Below are 13,100 nucleotides of genomic sequence, written 5' to 3'. Positions count from 1 at the left end.
AATTATTGTGTTAAGCCACTAAATTTTTGTTGAATTGAAGACTGTAAGGGAAGGGAACTAATAATACCTGTAGAATATTCTCATCTTGTGCCAGATAGCCTCCTTGCTGCCGTATATGCCATTTTTCTTAACTGTCACAAAACCTTTGTGAAGAGGATGGTGGTAAGATCAGGACGCTGAGGCTGAGACAAATAAACTGATCAAGATGACATAACTAGTAACTGGTAATACAGAATTCAAGGCTAGATTATTTGGTTCTGATGCCTGCATTGTTTTTTTGTTTTGTTTTGTTTTTTTAGTATACCATGACACCAATATTTTATAACAGGAAAAGTAAATTTAACTTAGAGAAAAACTTGATTTGTGATTTTAAAGAATAGTATTTTTTTAAATGTTTTTCATTTATTTCTGAAAGAGAGAGAGACAGCATGAGCAGGGGAAGGTCAGAGAGAGAGAGAGAGAGATACAGAATCAGAAGCAGGCTCCAGGCTTTGAGCTAGCTGGCAGCATAGAGCCCAACATGGGACTTGAACTCATGAACTGTGAGATCATGACCCAAGCCAAAGTTGGACACTTAACCAACTGAGCCACCCAGGCACTGCTAAGAATAGTATTCTAAAAACCTTTATGGTATTAAGTACCAGAAAAGTCTTATTTTACATGGAGTGCTAACATTTAGATAGCCAAAGCCTTGCTTTATCATAGTCTCAGTAAATAGATTTTTATTGAACTTAATTTCTTCTTTTGGTATGTATTATTCAACTAGCAAGATATATTTGTGTCTTATATGATGATAAATTTCTATTATCTCTGTGGAAGAAATTTCTATATCTCTGTGGAAAAATAATCTGTTCTTGTTACTTATGGAATTCTTTGGTTGGCTTAACTCCGTCAAACAACCTGCCAAAGATCTATTCCTTACATTATACTTTTTTTAAAGTTTATATTTGTGTCCTAAAGTGCAGCAGAAGACAGTTACGTTTGATAGGCACAACATCCCTGAGATTTTGAAGAAAAATAATGTGGATTAGAACACTAACATTAGGGGCACCTTGGTGGCTCAGTTGTCAAGCATCTGACTTCAGCATGGGTCATGATCTCCTGGTTTGAGTTCTAGTCCCACACTGGGTCAACATGAGCCCCGCCTCTCTCTCTCACTCTATCTCTCTCTTTCTGCCCCTTGCTCACTTGTGCCCCCCCCCAAAAAAAAGAACACTAACATTAAGAAAAAATCTTCAAGCAGCATATCTGCTTGAAAGCCCCATATCTAAGACAGACTCTGTGGTTAAAGAATAGTGACATTTCTATACTTTCCCAAGTTAGCTCGTTTCCATTTATTCCCAAATGATTAGGTAGTTATATTTAGCCAGCCGTTCTATACAAAGGAGTCTCTTAGCACTTTCATTAGCAGTATAGTTTTATATAAATTTGAGCAATGGCTTTAGGCCAAATTGTTTCTTTTATTTGCTTATTCTAGACTTTCACAACTTTATAATCTGGTTTTTCTTAGGGTTATTTTGCTGGTTGGTAGGGGCCTTACTATACTTTCGCTGTGAACATAAACAGAAATATTGATGGAAACAGCACTGGTGAGAAGCGTAGCAGGCAGGTCTCTTTAAGATCCTGTCTCTGTCCACTGCTACCAAGAAGCCCCGGCTCTGCCCTAGCTGCCCAGTTTCTCTAAGTGAGTTGTTTTTGAGGCGCCTGGGTGGCTCAGTCGGTTAAGAGTCTGACTTCAGCTCAGGTCATGATCTCACAGTTCATGGGTATGAGCCCCGCATCGGGCTCTGTGCTGACAGCTAGCTCAGCCTGGAGCCTGCTTTGGATTCTGTGTCTGCCTCTCTCTCTGACCCTCCCCTGCTCATCCTGCCTTTCTCTTTCTCAGAAGTAAATAAAACATTAAAAAAAATTTAAGTGAGTTGTTTTCTTGCATTTCTCTGAGACTTGCTTGCTCTGCATCTCATTTAACCTTGCTCAGGTTAACCTCCACAAGTTAGTCTGAGTGTCCCCCACTCTAGCAAACCCTCCAGTTATCCTCAGTCTTGGTGCCATATTGCATTTATCCACAGCCAGTGTAGTCCTCACTTATTAAATGTTGACTCCTTTGTTTTTTTCCTCATCATGCTATGGAGCCATGGAGGGAAGCAATTGCATTTTATCTGTTTGTATCCCCCTGTTCCTCAGTAGAGTACCTGGCACAGCATTTAAAAAAAAGATCAAACCTTATAAAGGTAGCTTCTAGGGGAACCACAGAAAAATACTATTTTGCTTTCCTCTTTTATTTTTTTATCTTAAAAAAATTTTTTAATGTTTATTTATTTTTGAGAAAGAGAGCGTGAGCAGGGGAGGGGCAGAGAGAGGGAGACACAGAATCCGAAAGCAGGCTTTAGGCTCTGAGCTGTCATAGAGCCTGATGAGGGACTCAAACTCACAATCTATGAGATCACGACCTGAGCCAAAGTCAGCCACTTAACCAACTGAGCCACCGAGGCACCACTTTGCTTTCCTCCTTTAAACAATGTTATTGAGAGCTAGTCATTTCTTCGGGTTATTTGCGCTATACATGACCACTCGAGGTAGTTAAACGTCATACTCCTTCAGACTATCACATATTCCACAAATAGATGTGTGTGTGTTTTTAACACTCTTGTTTATAATGACAGTTTTCAAGCATACTACAAACTATTCAACACTCTTAAAATTCTCAGAAGCCCTTTTATCTAGCATAGTGTTCTCAGACTTTAGCTGCATCAGAATTAGCTGAGTTTGTTGAATCGTAGATTGCTGGGCCCTCCTCGAAGAGTTTTCAGAGCCAGTCTGGGATAGGTCCAAGAATTAGCATTTCTAACAAGTTCCCCAATGCTGCTGCTGCTGCTGGTGGTGCTTGGGCGACCACATTTTGAGAATGACTGATCTAGCAGTTTCAACAGTGATCAGTATTTTGCCATATCTATCATTTATCCCTTCTTCCTCCCTCCCTTCTTCTCTTCTGTATTTTCTTTTTTTAAAAAATCTTTTAAAGGTTTGTTTTTGAGAGAGAGACAGAGCCTGAGTGTGGGAGGGGCAGAGAGAGAGAGGGAGACACAGAATCTGAAGCAGGTTCCAGGCTCTGAGCTGTCAGCACAGAGTCTGACCTGGGGCTTGAACCCACAAACTGTGAGATCATGACCTGAGCTGAAGTTGGAAGCTCAACCAACTGAGCCACCCAGGAGCCCCTCTTCTGTATTTTCTATAGGCAGATTTCTAATGTGTCTCATTTCACCCTTAAATACTTCAATATGAATCTAAAAAATTAGGACTTTTTATTTTACATATTATAATATTGTCATACCTAGGTTAATAACTCTTCCTTAATATCATCTAATTAATAATCACCAAATTTTCTGAATATCTCAAAAATACTGTTTTATGGTTCATCTTCTCAAATCAGGATTCAAACGGGGTCTACACGTTTCATTTTGTGTTGTGACTCTTAAATCTTTTTTTTTTAATTTTTAAAATTTGTTTATTTTGAGAGAGAGTGCACGTGTACAAGTGGGAGAGGGGCAGAGAGGGAGAGAAGGAATCCCAAGCAGGCTCCACACTTTCAGTGCAGAACCTGATGGGGGTCTCGAACTCATGAACCATGAGATAAATGACCTACACTGAAGTCGGATGCTTAACTGACTGAGCCACCCAGCTGTCCCGTGACTCTTAAGTCTTCTAATCTAGAACAGTGTTTTCTCCCTTTATTATTTTCTCATGCCATTGACCTGTGGACAAAATCAGATCAGTCATCCTGTAGAATGTCCTGCATCTGGATTTGAACAATTGTTTCCTTGTGGTGTAACTGAACTTGTCTTCCTATCCATTGTATTTCCTGTGATTTGGAAGTTAAAACTAAAGTTCACTTAGATTTGCTTTTAATTTGTTTAGCAAGAATATTTCATAGGCAATGCGATATAAGTTATATTGCATCACATCAGGAGTTGTATAATGCCCAGTTGTCCTACTTTTATTAGAGATGCTAATTTGACTAGTGGTAACTGCTAAATGATTACATTGTAATGGGAACTATCAGCCTTTCTCATCCATTGATGAGCACTGCCTAGAACACAAAATAGTGGTTTTCTAATTCTATCATTCCCTTTACATTTACTAACTTGATTTCTCTCCTTCAGTAGGGCTATTCGGTGATTCTACAATAGGGTTTGTAGGGGACAGGCAAGATAAACTCTCTTTTCTTTTCCATGAATTTCTAGTTTTCAAAGTAAGAACTTGGTCCCCACTGCTGTCAAATCCTAGGCTGAAGTCCTAACCCCCAGTAACTGTATTTGGAGATAAGGTCTTTAAAGAGGTACTTAAATTAAAATGAGCTCATTAGAGTCGGCCCTAATCACTGTGACCAGTATACTTATAAGAAGAAATTTAGACACAGACATGCACAGAGGGAAGACCATGTGAGGCCCCTGGGAGGAGGTGGTCAACTGCAAGCCAAGGAGAGAGGCCTCAGAAGAAATCATCCTTGCCAACACCTTGATCTTGGATTTCTAGTTTCTAGAATTGTGAGGAAATCCATTTCTGTTGTTTAAGCCACCCAATTTGTGATACTTTATAATGGCTGCCTTAGCAAATGAATACACTGCCCTAGTCCTAGTGACCAGTGACTTGTGCATTTAATTAACTAGGTGATTAGTTTTCTTTTTCTCTTTCCTAACTCTGTGAACTCATGGATTTTATACCATCCATGTGTTTCAGTCAGATGCAGACATTTTTCTTGTTGGATGTTTAAATTGGTAAATGTGGCCAGAGGAAGCCCTGAGGAAGCTGGCTCTTGTATTGTTTCGCTGTGACCCCAACAGTCTTTGAAAACTTCCTTGCCTTCAAGTAGAAGACATCCCAGGCTCATTTTGTACATTTCTGTTTCAGAACGGCGGTCAGCTATCCTAAACATGGTATAATCTGGGTGTTAGGGCTGTTTATTGCTACTGGGTTGTCATGGTTTCTAGGCTCTTCCAGAAAATAAAGAAATTATAGAGCTTTTACTTTTTTGCTTTGCTTTTTTTAAAATAAGAGAATGATGATTAATTTTTTAAACAATTTTTTAACTGTGTACTTATTTTTGAGAGAGAGAGAGCATGAAAGGGGGAGGGGGCAGACAGAGAGACACATACATACAGAATCCGAAGCAGGATCCAGGCTCTGAGATGTCAGCACAGAGCCTGATGTGGGCTTGAACCCATGAACTGTGAGATTATGTCCTGATCCGAAGTCGGACATTTAACTGACTGAGCCACTCAGACACCACCACACTGTTTTGCTTTTCTATATGATTCATCTCCTACATGGAAAGTTTGGGATCCTCAAACATTAACATAATTACTTACTCTGTAATACCCATAAAATAGTTTCAAAAGTGAAACCATTTAGTTTTTTACTACTCCTTAGGCTATTAAATGAAATCTAAAATGTGTGTTTCCTAGGAATAAATGTAGTCAAAGTCTTGTGTTCTAAAAAAACTTAAAATCATTCTTTTGTGTGGCTTTATCACCAACTTGACATATAGTTAAGTTCATTTGTTTTAGAGCGGTCGTCCTGGTAGCCCGTCAGGCAGTGTCCTTTGTTTACTTTAGACGCATCATTAGAAAATACTTTTCTTCAAGCTGTAATGCGAACTGAGGTTAAAAGACAGTAGAAATGAGAAGAAACGCAGTTCTGGGACTTCATCGTCCTACTTATATGCATCATTTAATAATTCACAGTGATTTCGGAGCAATTCATCCAGCATTCCCTGAATAAACTGTTCCCTGACAAAACATCTTAATCATTGCCTCAATTTAGATAATCCTGGTCATGTCATGAATACTGAAGCCTTAATGTTTCCAGGCTCTTGTTTGTCCTTGAATACCAAAGCTCACTGATAATACTGAATATGTTATCCGATACACACACACACACACACACACACACCTGTTTTTATCGATACTGTTAGACTGCATTATTTGCCATGTGAAAAACATCATTTGATTGTCGTGGGGCAAGCATGTCTAAATACAAAGATAAAAACTCTGGAGTCAGATGGAATTGGTTTTATACAGCCTAACAGTTACTAACAACGAGACTGTAATAAAATTGCCAACCTTTTATGGACATGATGTCCTTAGCTGTAAGAGAAGCATAGAAATATATACTTGTAGAGTTAGTAAAATGGGTCTCAAATGTAAAGTGGCTAGCACAGTATTTGACACACAAGAGGGGTTTAGTAAGCATTTTGTTCTCTCAACCTAAAAGTCTCTGAAGACAAACAGAAGTAGTAGAAATCATTTGATCTTGAAGATGATTGTGAGTAGTGCTTCTTCCCTTGATGCTTAGGTCATTTTAATTTAGCTCTACTTAAATTTTTTTTAATTGTTTATTTATTTTTAAGAGGCAGAGAGAGCCCTAGCAGGGGAGGAGCCAAGAGAGAGGGAAACACAGAATCTGAAGGAGGCTCCAGGCTCCGAGCTGTCAGCACAGAGCCCGATGCGGGGCTTAAATCCATGAACCATGAGATCATGACCTGAGCCAAAGTCAGATGCTTAACCGACTGAGCCACGTGGGAGCCCCAACCTAACTGTACTTTAAAGGAGCAACGGGGAGCCTGGGTGGCTCAGTCGGTTGGGCATCTGACTTTGGCTCAGGTCATGATCTCACGGTCTGTGGATTCGAGCCCCACATCAGGCTCTGTGCTGACAGCTCGGGGCCTGGAGCCTGTTTCAGATTCTGTGTCTCCCTCTCTCTCTGTCCCTCCTCCACTCATGCTGTCTCTATCTCATGAATAAATAAAACTTAAAAAATTAAAAAAAAAAATAAAGGAGCAACAACCTGAGGTATTATTTATTGCTTCAGTTGGCCAGGAAGCCAAAATGCTGAGCAGGACAGCAGTGACTAGCCTATTCAGGGGGTCTCTTATCAGCCGTCAGGATATCCCAAAGATAGTTTCTAGAGGGAGATACCTCAATAATTTTCTTGAGTCACTCAAGACAGCCTCCAAATTTCATCCCCCTTTTTGGAGATCTTTTACCCCACTTGAAAAGGCATATTCTCATTCAGAGTAAGATGAAGCACAAAACTCTTAAGTTTAATTCTAAATTTCAACTTGGTGGTAAGACATCTTGTGGGAGCAATGCTTTTCTTAGGGTTGGCGCTCACTCTTTTTTCCTCATTAAAGAATCATCTTTTTTGTCGTTTGTTAGTTAAAAAAGCAAGGGAAGAGAATATTCTTCAACAGATTTTTACTGCAGCAAAAAAGTACCTCCCCTGACTCATTATAATAGCAACTTTCAAAGGGTTGCAGCTCACTACAGAGCAAGCACATGTTCCAAGAGATTTTAATGTGTATTATAAGGAAAAATATGTACACATTTGGTAATACTGGGTTAAAGAAATTTAATAGGTCTCATTACTGCAGAACTTCTCAGAACCTTCAATATACTAATGGATAAGTCTCCAGAAGGGGGATGTGGTATGCAGTGCTCCCTAAACTTACCTGATCCTAAATCCCTTGTTCTGGCGTAGGATCACTGTTCTACAGAACACACGCCAGGAAATAATGCCTTATAATTTAAGACTATTGGCAAGAGGAACATTGGATCACTGTGTCCCTAACATACATTAAAAGTTTTCAGGACAGTATAAGTTCTTTGCTTTGGCTACTACAACCATTGTTTGGTTGTAAGAAATAGAAACCCATTGCAAACCAACATGAACAGAAAACCAAAGTTCTTGGTAGAACACAGGGTTATCTCATACAGCCCAACGTCCAAAAATATCAGGGCTTTAGGAGGACTAGACTTGAACTAGAAAGTCAGAACCTGTGATTGAAGGACCACGTGGTTTATTACCTACCCCTTTTTTTGCCTGCCCTTTCTTATTTTCCTTTCTTTTGAGGAGCTTTGCCTGTACCTGTCAACAAAATGCCTGACATAGCCCTGATTCTGTGCTTCAAGCAGTCAGTAGTATTTATTGCTATGTCCTACATCCCACTTCTCAAGAGAATCTTGATTGCCCAGTTTGGGTCAGGTTTTAATCAGTCCTTGTCCAGTCTACTGTGGCCAGAGGGTTCATGTAATATACACAGGAAGACTTAGGCCCACCCCTCTGTAAGGAGAGGAGAATGGATTTTTCTTGAAATGAGGGAGCTGTGGGATGAGTAGGCACCATCAAAGTAACATCAGTCATGACTTTTTTCTAAGAATCATCTTAGAAAGAAGGGCAGCCTTGGTTGCGGTATTCCATATACTGATAATAGCAAAATGATTTAGAAAGAATGCTCTTCATAGAATTTACTGGTGAAGGGGGCACCTAGGTAGCTCAGTTGGTTAAGTGTCCAAGTCTTGATTTAGGCTTGGGTCATGATCTCAGGTTTGTGAGTTTGAGCCCCAAGGCAGCCTCTGGACTGACAGTGTGGAGCCTGCTTGGGATTCTCTCTCTTTCCCATTTTCTCTGCCCCTCTGCACCTCATATGCACACACATCCTCTCTCTCAAAATGAATAAATTTAGGGAAAAAAAAGAAAACTAATGATAATTTTAAAAAATCTACCTGTGAATCTATTGTAAATATTGTTAGGCATTATCACTCTTCATCAATATCTAATTTTTCTACTTTGGGGTACAAGGATCCCTGTCCCTTGAAATTGGATGTGGCCATGAGCCTTAAATGGCCAAGAAATGTCACTTTGACATTGGAAGGATTTCGAGACTCAGCAGTCTGAAAGTGCCAAGCCAGCTCCTGGACCACTTGGCGGATCTCCAGGAGACTTTGTGTAAGGGAAATACTTTTATTCTGTTAAGACTCTAATTTTGGCGTTGTCTATTATAATCTACTCAGTCCTGACTAGTACCCTCTTCTTTGAAATGAACAACACAAATTCAAAACTGTAATAAAGGTGAACTATTGTGCAGAGCTGGTGTTAGTATGAGTGGCCATAGGTTCGGTAACCTAGGCCTATGTGCAATATTCCTCAATTTCCAGTTCAATTGATGAAACTCTTATGACACACTTTGGTAAGTAATTTTCCTTTTCCATGACTGGAACATTAAGTATGTTATAAAGGTTAATAAAAATATTATTTTCATAAGCTGTCATTTTATAAGACCATTATGTATTATTAGAAAATGATCAATTTTCTTCAGTGTTTTCTTAGTGAACCAGGTGTGCTAACATTTATTACAGTTACGTCCTTTAGATCAGGTGACTACCAATGGCACTAACTTCTTTCAGAATTATCAGACTGGGCTCAACCTGTTACCTTGATAAAACAGTCCTTTTCTTATACAACCCTGGCTTTGCTCAGATACCTATCCATCTCCCACATAGCCATGTGCCTGAGGAAGTTGATCTCTCTTCTAATGCCAAGGGTGGGCTGAATGGTCTAAGGGTAACTGCGTTTCCTCTGCAAGTGTTTGCTTCAGGTGTAGGCATGAAACCCAATTTTGCCCAGTGAAAGAAGACTGCTGGACGGTTTCGGACATGTTTTCTTTTTTTCTTTTTAAAATTAATTAATTTGTTTTGAGAGAGAGGGAATGCATGAGCAGGGGAGGAGTAGAGAAGGGGAAGTAGGGGGAGAGAGAGATAGAACAAGCTAGACAGCCTTTGAGCTGGGGAGTGGCAGAGAGAGAGGGAGAGAGAGAATCCCAAGCAGACTCCTGAAGGTCACTGTAGAACCTGATGTGGGGCTCAGTCTCATAAACTGTGAGATCACAACCTGAGCTGAGATCAGGAGTCGGACACCCAACTGACTGAGCCACCCAGGCGCCCCTGTTTCCTTTCTTCTAAGACAGAGCTATGAGAGAGATGATTTCTCCCCTACTCCTGAATATGGTCATTTCTGGGTGTGTTGCCTGGAGCCGCCATAGCAATCTTCTTGGTTAGCCTGGGGATGACAATAGAAGAAGCCCAGAGAAGATAGCCTTGATATGGAAAGAACCAAGAGCCTTGAAAATAGTATTGAGCTACAGAATCTGTTAATCCTGAAGTTCTCTCTGGACTTCGTTACATAGTATAAATTTTCACTGAATCAGAACTTCTGTAACTTGCAACTAAAAGCATCCTAGGTAAATACATTAATAATATACACACTTTTTAGATTGGCATATGCTTTTTTACGTTGCTTCTGGGAAAACAGTATGCAAATTTTAAGAATCCCTAAATCTTCATCCATAAATTGTGATAGAGAGTAGATGACAAAACTCTAGTAGTTTCTGGGATGACAACTGGATTATTTATTTAATTTTTAAATTTCATTTTATATATTAAACAATTTTTTTAAATGTTTATTCATTTTTGAGAGACAGAGCACAAGCGGGGGAGGGGCAGAAAGGGAGGGAGATGTAGAATCCAGAGCAGGCTCCAGGCTCTGAGCTGTCAGCACAGAGCTCAACGCGCAGCTCAAGCTCAGGAACCGTGAGATCACGACCTGAGCCGAAGTCAGGCACTTAACCCACTGAGCCACCCAGGCGCTCCTATTTACTTATTTTAAAGTTTTATTTATTTAAGTAATCACTTGCACCCAACTTGGGGTTCTAACTCACGACCCCGAGATCCAGAGTCATACGTTCTTCTGATGGAGTCAGCCAGGCACTCCTGGACTGTTTAATTAGTCAGCATTCTTTGAAATTCTATGAGTAAGTCCAGAAGAGAGAACAGTTGGTTAAACACAGGTTTTGCTGCACAGGTAACTTACAGTCCAGTTGCAAAAATTCAAAATCATTCTCTGTTAAGTGGAAGAATGAAAACTACAAAACTGCTTCTTTGCTGATGCCCTGCGGTGTGTGCATACTGCTCTTCATGGAACAGAGAAAGGGGATAGTTAAGTGCTGCCGGGTTCATAAGAAGTCCTGAAAGCAAGTAACATCAAGGGGGGTTATTATACATCTTCAAATTATAATCCAAGGACCTAGGCATCCTATAGATTTTTACCAGGTTCTTATATAGTTATTTGTATAATTACTTGTTTGTCTAACAGATTGCAAGCTCCTTGAAGGTAAAGAGTGTATTTATTTTGTTCTCCGCTGCTTCAAAGCCTAGAGCAGTGGGGTAGGTACTTAAGAAAATAATTTTATATGAATAACAATAAAGAGTGAAGAATAGGATATTCTAAAGTTTTTTAAAAATTTTTTTTTATTTATTTTTGGAGGAGAGAGAGACAGAGTGTGAGGGCTGGAGGGTCAGAGAGAGATGGAGACACAGAATCTGAAACGGGCTCCAGCTCTGAACTGTTAGCACAGAGCCTGATCCAGGGCTTAAACTCACAAACCGTGAGATCATGACCGGAGCTGAAGTCAGACACATAACCCACTGAGCCACCCAGGCACCCCAAGAATAGGATATTCTATTTTTTTATAAAGTTTAATTTTTTTAATGTTTTATTTATTTCTGAGAGACAGACAGCATGTTTTATTTATTTCTGACAGGAGGGTCAGAGAGAGAGGGAGACACCTAATTCGAAACAGGCTCCAGGCTCTGAGCTAGCTGTCAGCACAGAGCCCGACGCGGGGCTCAAACCCACGAATTGTGAGATCATGACCTGAGCCGAAGTCGGACACTTAACTAACTGAGTTACCCAGGTGCCCTGAATAGGATATTCTAAATATATGGGGACTGTTTTCTGGACACTGGATATATGATAGTTTAATGCAGAGAGAAAAATGTGATGCAGGTAACAGAGAAAAATGCTACTTAATAACTATATAGAGTACCTTAAAAAATTGAGATAGAGTTGACATATCACTATTTAAGGTGTACAAAGTGTTGATTTGATACACATATACTCTAATATGATTACCACCACAGCCTTAGCTAACACTTTCATCACCTCACACAATTATCATTTCTTTTTTAACAGAACATTTGAGATCCTGGCTTCTAGTAACTTTCAAGTATATAATATGGTACTAACTATAATCAGAAGGCTGTGCTTTAGATCCTCAGAACTTATTTTCTAACTGCAAGTTTATACCCTTGGACCAAAACCTCTCCAATTCTCCCATTCCCTGGGGTACTTTCTTTTTGCAAGTGGTTCCCTTGCCCTGTCAAGTTATTATCCTGTTTGTCTCACTGAGTCTTCATTTATCATGTGGAATAGGAGATGGCCTGCTAGGATCTTTCCTGAGAACTGCCTGCTTTAGTACTAAAGGTCACTCATAGGGATGTTTCCTCCCACTCTATGACCTCTACCTACTTGGCCAAGGCTGATTGGGCCCTTGCTAGAACTTAACCTAAACTGGACCAATCGGATCCTCTTTCTTGTGACTATGAATTGACCCTCAGTGCCTGTGAGTTGGAAATGGAGTCCTGTTATCAGGTAACTTAGCAGTAGCAAGTGGCCTCTCCTTAAAGTCTGCCTAGCTCACTGAGATGTGTGTGACTTGCTTTGTCAAGGCACTTTAAAGATGGTCAAAGTGCAAGCAAGAAAGATGTAACTGCAAATAGAAAAATAGGTAATTGACTCAAGGACTTGATGGTGTGAATTGAAGGGAATGGGTAGATCTGAGAGATACTGAGATTGAAAAAGTAGCTATATTTGGATAAAAGACAGTGATAGGTTAAAGATGATTCTACTACTCCACGACTGGGGAACATTTTCAGTTAGTATTGGAGTGGCTGGTTGCTGGGCAGGGTAGGCTCTCCGGGATTCTTCAGCTTTTTAAGTAATGGTTCCTCTCTGTTTCCACAAGGAGCAGTGTCAAAACCAACTATAGAACCTCCCCAGTAAAACAGCAGTAAATGATTAGGAATGACTCTGTTAGTTATAACTTTATATTGAGGGTAGGTACAAAATGTGGGCTACTTAGCTTCCCTTTGTTTCATAGCTAGAGTGTGCCCAAATACCTGTTTTATAAATGCATGGTTCAGGGGCACCTGGGTGGCTCAGTCAGTTAAGCGTCCGACTTCAGCTCAAGTCATGATCTCACGGTTCGTGGGTTCCAGCCCTGCTTTGGGCTCTGTGCTGACAGCTCAGAGCCCAGAGCCTCCTTCAGAGTCTGTGTTTCCCTCTCTCTCTGCTCCCCCACTGCTCATGCTCTATTTCTCTGTCTCTGGAGAATGAATAAAAAAAAAAAAAAAGCATAGTTCTGGAAA

Source organism: Crocuta crocuta, unplaced genomic scaffold (genome assembly GCF_008692635.1).
Source record: "Crocuta crocuta isolate KB4526 unplaced genomic scaffold, BGI_CrCroc_1.0 scaffold219, whole genome shotgun sequence".
Classification (NCBI taxonomy): Eukaryota; Metazoa; Chordata; class Mammalia; order Carnivora; family Hyaenidae; genus Crocuta; species Crocuta crocuta.
Note: the sequence above shows the minus strand (reverse complement) of the source record.